This window comes from Emys orbicularis, chromosome 21, assembly GCF_028017835.1.
Source record: "Emys orbicularis isolate rEmyOrb1 chromosome 21, rEmyOrb1.hap1, whole genome shotgun sequence".
Lineage (NCBI taxonomy): Eukaryota > Metazoa > Chordata > Testudines > Emydidae > Emys > Emys orbicularis.
This window is the reverse complement of record NC_088703.1, coordinates 3,588,645-3,599,890: the sequence shown is the minus strand read 5'-3', so window position 1 is coordinate 3,599,890 and position 11,246 is coordinate 3,588,645.

Here is an 11,246-nt window from a genome sequence, read left to right as displayed (position 1 = left end):
CCCGAGAGGGGAATAAAACCCACCCCCGGCAGAGCTGCAAGGGGCCGGACGCCTGGGTTCTATTCCTGGATCTTCCAAACCGGCGAGACAGATAGAGATACAACAAATGAGTTAGGAACCTGCAGCTGGACTGAATTGAAACCTTAGTACCTCCCCTGGGACAGACGCCCCAGAGCGTGTACCCAAGGGCAGAGCTCGGAGCTCAAAGCACCGGGAACTAGCTAACAATCTAAAGGGAAACAGACCTTCAGCCTGAGGAAACTGGCGTAAATCAGCTCCTTCCACGTTGGCTGAATACCGGCGATTTACACCCACTGGGGATCGGGCCCTGAAACGCCAAACGCTCCCAGCCAACGCCCTGATAACGGGGACCCCCGATGCAGTCTCATCCACCTACCCTGAGAGCCCCCCCCACCCCGGGCGACCGGGAGGCTGCTGGAGATGGTGAAAGAGGCCAGCGGCGCGCGCCTGTGTGTGTTTGAAGCTCACGCGTGCAGGTGGATCGTATTTGTACAGAGCTGAACGGTCCGGCCGCTCCAGGGTCCTAGACAGCGCAGGCTGAGCCCTGATCTAAACATAATGAATGGGAGCGTCAGGTCTCCTACTCAGCGCACGTGGTGGTGGGGGGAGCTCCCCAGCCAAATGCGCGCCGTCCTGGGCCTGCGGCTGATAACAAGCTCTCGGGACGCGGCTTCTTTGTAGCTGCATAGAAATAATCACCGCATTCATAGAATCGCAGGACTGGAAGGGACCTCGAGAGGTATCTAGTCCAGTCCCCTGCACTCCTGGCAGGACTAAGTGTTATCTAGACCAGGAGCGAGGCGGTGTCAGTGAGACTGAACCTGGGATGCTGCGCCCAGCTCTGGGGTGGAGGGGGCGCATTTAAACACGCCTGTTGCAAAATTGGGGCGGGCGCAGAGAAGAGCCACAAATAAATAAAAATAAATAAATAAAATAAAACACAAAAATGATTCAAGAGCGGGAGAAGATGCCTGCGGGGGAGAGAGAGATTTTACGACCCTCCAGCTGGCTTATCACAAAGAAGATCCAGAGGTGACCTGATTTTACCGCGTCTATGGCCCTGGTTACTTGCTCACAGCGTATACTGGGCAAACATCCCGGGCTTTAAAGGGCTCATGTGTTTAGCAGAGACAGAACAAAAATCACCGGCTGGCAGCTGAAGCCAGACACATTCCGACTGGAAATAAGACCCCGATTTTTTCACCGTCAGGATGACGAACGCTGGGAACAAATGGCCAAAGGAAGCGGGTGTCTCGTCCAGAGACTTGCTGCAAGACAGGCTGGATAGGCCAGTGTAAGTGATCAGGCTCCATACACGGGGAGCCGGGCAAAATTTAACAGCCTGGAGATCAGACTGATGCTCTAAGGGTCCCAGCTGGCCTTGGACTGGGCCAACCAGAGCCAGCTGGGGTGGGTAGGGCGGACACGTGTCCAGTAGGAACCAGGCCAAGGGTCATCAAACTTAGTCCATGCAGGCCCCAGGAGCTCCCAGCAAATGGATATGGTTTGGGTCTTTGACCCTGTGCATTGGGGTCAGATCAAGCTGGAGGTTTATCTGGGAGGAGATCACCTGAGCTGGGTTTGCTGTACTGGAGGGAGGCGTCTTGAATTATTATTACGCTGCTGTATTCAGGGGGCTCGATTCCCAGGTTCCCCCGCCCGGCACGTGGGGGCAGGTGCCTTTTGAGTTCTGCTTTGCGCTCCCTGTATTCCAGGTCTGGCCTGTGGTGAATGTTAGAGCAGCCTCGGGGTTGCTCTAATTCATGCTCTGCCCCCTGGGGGCAGAGAAAAGCCACAGTGCAGGGCGCTCCAGCCAGGCCCCCGCCTTCAACTCAAGCAGGGAGCCCTGACACCAACTCCACAGTGGCCAGGGTAGATCCCCGGCGTGGGGGAATTTTGGTGGGGGGCTGCTTGTGCCCTCGGTGGGCCCTGAGAGTGTTGCCCACTGACTCCAGCAGGAGGGCGTTAATCAGTCCCACGGCTGCATCTGGTAGGCGTCAGAAGTGCCGTGACAACTGCCAACCCCCAGATCAGCGACGGATCCGTGACATCGTTTTTTTTGGGGGGGGGGGGTAGAGGGGGGGAAATGCCAGTAAAAAAAAAACAACACAATGAGGCCCTGGGCATGTTCGTTAATTTCAACTGATGCTTCTTGACCAGTAAGAGTCAGTGTTAAATACATCCGGATGCATTCTGTGCCCGTTTACACCTGGCTGACTTGGAATCAGGATCCGTACCTTGGGTTGGGAGGGGCCCAGTGGTCGGCTGGGCAGCTCCCACAGTGTGCTGTGGCTGGGGGGGGGGGCATAGGACTGGGGGGGGACATAGGGGCTGGGGTGCATGAGTCTTGGGCACTTTGCATTGGTTCGGGCTCCCTCTCGCTGGCCTCACGTGCTCTGAATCCACCCCATTCTCCTGAGGTAGATCCGTGCGGTCTGCACCCCCCACCATAGCTTCTGACCCCCCCCCCCCATGCCCTGGGAAAGGGGTGTCCCCTTGCTGCTATGGCTCAGAGGCAGGGGGGCCTAGCCCATTAACCTGCCCCCTCCTCCAGCGCAGAACTAGGTGCAAATAAACAGCTCCTTGCAGGTTCCATCTGCTAGCGTCACTCCCCGTGGGCCCTTCTCCACCCCTACCCTGCTGCCCAACTATGGGCACCACTGGTGCCTGCTGGGAAAATCTGCAGACACCCCCCTCCCCTTACTGGTTCCAGGAAGCAGAGAATTCTGGGTATTTTTAAAGCACTCCTGGGAAGTAGTGTGTCTGTTTTACAGATGGGGAAACTGAGGCACAGAGCCGGGGGGTTGCGGGACGACTTATCCAAAGGTCACTCAGCAACAGAGCCAGGAATAGAACCCAGGTATCCTGCCTCCTCCTCCTCCAGTGCCCTAGCCACTGTACTGCACTGCCCCATTGTACAGCTGGGGAAACTGAGTCACAGAGCCTGGATAGTGACTTGCCCAAGGTCCAACAGGGTGCTGGGACTTGGACCCAGAGCTGCTGAAACTCAGAGTTTAACGCCCCCCTCCCCCCCCCCGGCAACTGCTAAACCAATCTTACTACCCCCCCCCCCCGCTCACTGCACTGCATTCTGGGATGCCTGCCCCAGAGTGGGACCCAGAAAAAGGCCTGTCACAGCCCTGCTAACAAGCAGGCTGCCGTCCCCTGGGGAGTTTTCCGTCCGCCGGGCAGCCTCCCCCACGCGGGCTCAGGAGAATTCCAGCTCGGCCTGGATTTCTTCAAACTTATCTCCTGCCATCTGCGTCCGCTCCCCAAAGGTCGGTGTGCTCTCTGGCGCGCGGCCTGCCCGCCTTGCAGCCTTCTCCCCCCCCCCCCCCCCGAGCCTCGCGGCACACCAGCAGGCCACAGGCGTACGCGCTGGCGACGGACCTGTGAGCCGCCTGGATCTTGGGGCCGGGGGGTGGGGTCACCCCAGATCTGGCCAAGTGTGTTTTTTTTAAAACTTGACCACCTGTTTTACAGGGTCTTCCCCACCTCTCCCCCAATGCCGTTAATTAAATAAACCTGATTCTGCACCAGAGACGAGGTGGGTGAGGGGAGACCTCCTTCTGTTGGGGACCACACCAAACACATTCTAGGCCATGCAGCCATGAGATCCCCCTGCAGGCTTTGAATGCTGGGTTTTCAGAGTCCCACCCCAAGCTGCTCCTACGGCGCTCCAGGAGAAATGACTAGGGAGCTGGGGTGGAGGGGGTTAATACAAGCTTTGCCAGTGGGTGATGTAGTTATTTGCCAGGCAGCCGCAGAGCAGTGGGGATCAAGCGCGCCCGGAGCTCTGGAAGGGAAATGTCACACAATGGTTAGAGAGAGACTTACCCAGGCACATATATGTGACACATCCCGTCTGAAAGGCAGAGCGGATTAGAACTGGGTCTGCCGGGCACCTGGGTTCTGTTCCCAGCACTGGGACTTCAGGCGAGTTATTTGTAAAATGGGAAAGTTTAAGATCCAGAGCCAGGGATAGAACCCAGGTGTCCTGACTCCCAGACCGCCCTGCTCCAACCACTAGACCCCGCTCCCTTTCCAGAACCAGGGATAGAACCCAGGCGTCCTGATTCCCAGACCGCCCTGCTCCAACCACTAGACCCCGCTCCCTTTCCAGAACCAGGGATAGAACCCAGGCGTCCTGATTCCCAGACTGCCCTGCTCCAACCACTAGACCCCGCTCCCTTTCCAGAGCCAGGGATAGAACCCAGGCGTCCTGACTCCCAGACCGCCCTGCTCCAACCACTAGACCCCGCTCCCTTTCCAGAGCCAGGGATAGAACCCAGGCGTCCTGATTCCCAGACCGCCCTGCTCCAACCACTAGACCCCGCTCCCTTTCCAGAGCCAGGGATAGAACCCAGGCGTCCTGATTCCCAGACCACCCTGCTCCAACCACTAGACCCCAACCTGCTGTAACCCCAAAGGCTGGGAATAGAACCCAGGAGTCCGAGCTCCCTCATTCAGCTCACTGGAGCCCAGGTGCGCCATGGCTGGCCCCGGATTGAACCCAGCTCCAAAGGAGAACAGCCCCCTCTCCCCCCGCAGCAGCTGTGGGATACAACGAGCTGGGGGGGGGGGTGTCTAGTGCAGGTGTGTGTACGCGGGGGGGTTCTGAGCGGGGCTGTGCGTCCATTTCCAGCCCCTTCATGTCTGCGGCCCGTCTGAAGGCAAGAGGGAGAGCGACAGGCCAGGGTCACCCCGGGAGCCCCCCGCAAAGGCCACCCGGCTGCAGCTGCTCTGGGTTTGATCTGCTTGGTTGTGTGTCAGGGCTGTGAGCAGCTGGGGGGAGGAGGGGTTGTGTGTAGGGAGGGGGCAGAAAAGGGAGTGGGTTGTGAGGGGAGGGGCAGCAGGAGAGGGGAGGGGTGTGGGGGAAAGGAGAGGGGAGGATACCTATGGGGGAGGGGAAGGGCTGTGTAGGGAGGGGGCAGAAAAGGGAGTGGGTTGTGAGGGGAGGGGCAGCAGGAGAGGGGAAGGGTGTGGGGGCAGGGAGGATACATATGGGGGAGGGAGTGTGTGGAGAGGGGGCAGAGAGAGCAGGGGGAGGGGGGAAAAGAGAGGGCAGGGGGAGGCTGGGTGTATGAGGTGATGGGGGGAGGGACTGATGGGGGAGGGGAGGGGAGGATGTTTGCTTAATAGGCCCCACTCAAGTTCCTTGTTGGGATGAGTTTTTTCCGAGTGCTCACAGGAGGTGGCCCCCGGCTCTGGGGTTCCTGGAGTTGCCGCGCAGGTTTGCCCTTGCTCTGTCATAATGAAGGGAGGACCCTTAAGGGGGGAGGGGGCTGGGAATCAGGACACCTGGGTTCTCTCCCTGGCTCTGGGAGGCGAGTGGGGTCTAGTGGTTAGAGCAAGGGTGTATCAGAACCAGGACACCTGGGGTCTCTTTCTGGCTGAGGCAGGGAGAGTGGTCTATGGGTTGAGCCAGGAGCCAGAACTCCTGGGTTCTAATCCCACCGCTCCCACCAGCTCATTGTAGGGCAGCCACTTTCTCCTGGGCCTCAGTTTCCCCATCTGCGAAAGCTCGGCTAGTGAGATGTTAAGCTGTGCTGGGGACAGTTATTCCAATGAGGGCCTGCTCGAGAAAGAGAGAGTCCAGTGGCACTGAAAACATTACTGTTTATTTACTGATGGCAAATTTTTTTCTCTTCCAAAATTAACTTTAATACAAAAACAAAACAAAACCAGAAGTAAAAAGAACAAACACGTCCAAACAAATTGTACGTACGATACAGGGGCCATAAACCAATCCACCAGACCGGTAACATAGCATCAGATCCTAACCAGCGCCAATGGATTTACAAGAAGGCAAACTTCACAAGAAGCCAGAGGAACTAAACCCTGTGGCATTAAGTTAAAGGTGATTGTGACAGCATAAATAATGGACGAAGCTCTTTGAAAATAACAAAAGCGCTGGCGAGCACGGGTGTGAGCCGAGGCAGCCGCTGGCCCGGAGGAAAGTGTAAACATTCATTTTCGGTCACAAGTGGCTCTCCAACAATTTGGACGGAGACGACGGTCCTGGAGCCCATGAAACCTGCTCCCAACCCCCTCCCCGCTCTAACCACTAGACGCCACTGCCCACCCAGAGCTTACAAAGAACCCAGGAGTCCTGGCTCCCAGCCCCCTGCTCTAACCACTAGATCTAGCTACTTTGAGCTGGGAAAAGAACCCAGGCATTCTGGCCCCTGCTGCTATGCTCTCACCACTAGGCCACGCTCTGCTGGATTGGAGGGCACTGGGGAAATCCAAGGGATGGGCGAGGTTGTCAGGAGCAACCCATTAGCGCTTGGGCGGGGCTCAGAGGCCATGGTGATGGGCAGAGCAGGAGCGTACGAATACCTGGATAGTCTGATCCCTGGAGCCCTCATCCCTTCTCAATCTCACAGCCCTCGGCACCTACCACTCGCCCCCGTCCCGCACACCCGCCGGTCACACTCAGATGTCCACCGACCTCCCGTGTGATCCTCCCTCTCCTCGCCACGCCTCAGGGGGTGGCGTGGGTCTAGGGTGGCACAGCTGAGAATGGAACCCAGGAGTCCTGGCCTCCCTCTGCTAACCGTTGAACTTCACTTTCTCCTAGAACTAGGACAGGAACCCAGGAGTCCTGGCCCCCTTGCTCTCTCTGTTAGATCACACACCGACCCAGACCTGGGAATGGAACCCAGGAGTCCTGGCTCCCTCCCTAACCAGCAGACCGCATTCCTGCCCAGACCTGGGAAGAGAAGGCCAGCAAGCTGGCCGCCGACCCACTGGTCTGAGCGCCGCACTAGGCATAGGCTGCATCTTGCTGCTTTTCCATTTGCAGGGGTGGGGGTGGGGGTGTTATCTGGGGCAACAGCAAATTAATCGGTTGATTCGCTGGATGGCTCTGAGGACAGGCAGGAAACGACACCAGGAAAGAACTGGCCGAAGGGCGGCAGAGATGGAAGCGGTGCCGGGGAGACGAGGTTGGAAAAATATGTACCATGTGGCCGAGCTACAAAGCAGGTGTGTGTGTGTGGAGGGGGGGGTTCCCAGTGGGGGGTGGGAGGGGAAGGAAGGGCCACCTCCACCACAATTCTCCCTGGGGCTGAGATTCACCCCTCTGCAGCAGGACAACCCCCCCACACACACAGGAAGACACTGGAATTAGGACAGTTCTGTGTCTGTACAGCACCTGACACAACAGTGACTTGGGCCATGACTGGGCAACTAGGTGCTACCGTAATACACCTAATAGCAATAAAAATATACAGCACCTGGCACAATGCAGTCCTGGGCCATGACTGTGTGCCTGAGTGTTACCGTAATACACCTAATAGCAATAAAAATATACAGCACCTGGCACAACGCGGTCCTGGGCCATGACTGGGTACCTGTTACCGTAATATACCTAATAGCCAAACAATTGTACAGCACCTGGCACAATGCAGTCCTGGGCCATGACTGGGCACCTGAGTGTTACTGTAATACACCTAACAGCCAAACAAATGTACAGCACCTGGCACAGTGGGGGTCCTGGACTATGACTGGGCTCCTGGGTGCTACCGTAATATAACTAATACTAATAAAAACATACAGCTTCTGGTGCAATGGGATCTGGGCCATGACTGGGGTGCCTGAGTGCTACCGTAATACACCTAATAGCAATGAAAACACGCAGTGTTTGGCATGGGGGGAGGGGGTGTCCTGGTCCTGGGTGCTACTCTGATGCAGACAATAATAATAATACCCTGGGGGAGTGGCTCGATTTACAACCATGCTGAGGGAGACAGAACCCCATGCTTCAGGGCTTAAGACGATCTCGGACTATTAGAGATGAGACAGAGACCTAATGTGGCGGAGAGGGGGGAGCTTATCTCCCATCTGCCTCTGCAGCGCCTGGCGCTGGCCACCCCCGGAGCCGGGATACCGGGCGAGACGGGCCTCGGCTCAGCTCCAGTCTGGTGCCCCCTCTGACATAAACCAGGCGGAAGCGAGATCAGAGTCCGGTCCATGAACGAAGAGAAGCTACAAGAACAATCTGAGGGCTGGGGAAGCTCAGCTGATTTCATTAACCGAGGCGACGACGTGATGTCGGGCTAGAAGTACAGTTAAACCCCCTGAAACTGATGAGCTAACCGCTGCCCCTCCTTCAGGTTCAGTATAAGATACAACAGCACGCTCCAAGACCACGGCAAACCACAGCCACTCAGGAATTCGAGAGCCTTCGGTGGAGGGGAGTTTGGCAGAGTATTGGTTTCGGGGTAAGAGTCTTGGGGGCACGGCCCAAGGAGAGAGAGAGACACACACACAGAAGCAGAGAAAGACAGACACACACCCAGGATGTGTGCTGCTGCAGGGAAGGAAGCAACCTCCCGTTTTTGGGGTCCGACTGTGTTCAGAGAAACAGGACTTTGTACGGCCCCTTGCAAATAAACAAGATTGCCTCAAAGGTGCCAGATTCTATCGTCAATTTCTCTGCCCAATTGCAGGGCCCCCAGCTTTGACTGGCTGCTTGAGTCAAAAAGGGCAGTCAGACCTCCACGGGGAGGAGTTTGTTGAGAGCAGAGGGCTTTATAACTGAGCAAAGGCAGAACAAGATCTAGCAGGAGGGAGTTGAAGCAAGACACATTCGGACTGGAAACAGGGAGCGGGCAGCAAGTTTGTAATGGGGCAAGGAGCTAACCCCTGGAGAGGTTCCCCAAGCGATCGGGCAGATTCTGTCTCTCAGAATCTTTAGATCAAGACCAGGTGCCTCTTGCTAAAGATTGGCTCTCGCTCAGCTAGCTGCCTGGATGATACAGAAGGGCAGAATGGTGCCTTCTGGCCTTTAAAAAAAAAAAACCTACACGAGAAGGAAATTAACAGCATTTGAAAACTGGCCATGACATCTTGGACGGATTGCCCAAGGCTAGCATTCCCCCTAGCAGTCAGAAGCGAAAAAAGTTGAATCTCAAATGGACGAAACCATGCAGGCTCATACATTACAGGCAGTAAAGGAGGTAATAACCCTAGAGAGATTTTTTTTCTCCCCAAATGGTGGGCTGTGAAATAATTTGTAGAAACATGTAGCTAAATGGTTCCATCTGGAAGGCTCGATATTAAATACCAGAGTCTCTTTAACTACCTGCTGCTCCAATTTAAAATCTCCTTGTGCAATCCAGCTTTAGAAATGAAGCAGAAAAACTCATGGCAAAAAAACCAGAAATAGTTGTACCGCTTTTCTAAGGAGCCAATATTTATTTCATTATTCTCGTTTTATTGCCCCCCTCTTCCTGATTTCCTCTTTTAGGGAAAGGAAACATACACACACACGTATATGATTTCCCCTTGTTAATTTCAAGGAAAACGAGAAGTTTCATCCAAATCACAACCCAGGATTGCTACGTCTGGAGGGATTTTACTTGCAATATTTAAGCAAATTTATTTTGCATCTTGAATTGGTCAGAGAGATCAACTAGAATCTCACAGCAACTCAGCTCCAGGGAAAGCTGGGAAGAAACTGAGGGGTGGTTTTGAGTTACAGGTTTTATGGGCGTAGGGAGCGGGAAAAAATCATTCTGGAGTAATCTGGACCAGTTGCCACTCTGTAGAGATTAAGAGCTGGAGATCCACCTAATTTAAACGGGGCATCGTTCCACTGGGGTCAATGGGGCCAGATTCCCAGCTGGTTTAAACGGACATTGAGCCGATGATTTCAATGTTGATCTGATACAAATACTTTAAAAAAACAGTTCTATCCAACTGTCCCACTGCAATTTTTATGGGGAAATTTTTGGAATTTAAGGTGCATTTAGGCCTCGGAAAGAGACGGACGTGTGGCTGCCTTGACATTTCCAGCACACCCTGGGGTCAACTCTTCCGTGTGTGTTGAGGACACATCTGTGGTTCCCTTGCAGAGAAAGCAACATCCACTTCCTAGACATTTGAGGGCATGGAGGCTAAACACACACCAGAGCTGTCATTTCGGTTTATATTAGATTAATTACAATAGCACCCGGGAACATTGAGATGTATGCCGTGCCCAGAGCAAGCTACACACCCTGCCCCAAAGAGTCCACAATCCCCATGGGGGAAAATGAGGCACAGGGCAGATTAAGTGGCTAGACCACAATCACCCACTAGGAGTTTGTAGCAGAACGGGGAACACAACCCCTGGCCAACATCTCACGCAGGTTTAAGAGGGACCTGTGTGGAGCTGGGTTTCTGCCCGGGGACACCAGAGCGAAGGCACCACAGGGATGGTGTGGCTGTCACCGCTCAGCATCTCAATGCGCCAGAGTCCAAAGACTGAACCTGACCCCTGGGTCTAGCGATCTGAGCCAGGCTCCATACAGCTCAACGGGGACAGATGCGGCGGGGCTGGGGGCTCTGCACCAGGACAATGGTTTTCCCCATGCCTGCTGCCCCTGCTCCGCTGGGCTGCTTCAAGGAGAGTTTGGCTGAAGCAAGGATTTGGCCCAGAAGACACTTTGGTTTTCACACTTAGGGGAAAATAGTTGGGTGTATTCCTACTGCCCCCTGCTGGCTCTCTGTGGGTCCACACTGCTCCCTTCTGGCTAGGCGGCTGTGCATGCAGATCCCCCTGCTGGCTAAAGAGGTGTGCATGTGTCCGTACTGCGCCGTGCACGCTCCTGCCCCCTGCTGGCTAGGGTTTTGTGTGCGTTTGTGTCCCTCTAGTGCCCACTCCTCTTTACAAACACCCACACCGCTCACTTTGGTCCCGATGCAGGCCCAACCAGCCGAGGAACAAACCAGGCGGTTAAAACAACCCAGAGCCGGAACTGAATGCCGTCTGCCTCGCAAGGGGGCTTGCAGGGGGGCGAGCACTTTGCCTGTTGGCCTGTGGGAGCCGTGGCCACCTGGCTGGGACCAGCACAATCAGTTGGGGGCACACGGCTTTTACAGACCGGGCCCCGCTGATCCCTCCTGGCCTGGAAACAGTTGCTTAATTGCACGGATGGACTCTTGAGTTCAGCTGGCCTTATCCACCCCACTGTGCCTCTGAAGTCACTCAGGAAACCAGATCCCCAACTGGCATCAATGGGCCTCATTCCATTGGGGGTCAATGGACGTCACTCCATTAGGGTCAATGGACCCAGATCCCCAGCTGGTATTAATGGGCCTCATTCCACTGGGGGTCAATGGGCATCGCTCCATTAGGGTCAATGGACCGAGATCTCCAGCTAGTATCAATGGGCCTCATTCCAGTGGGGTCAATGGGCCCAGATCCCCAGCTGGTGTCAATAGAGTAAGGCCAA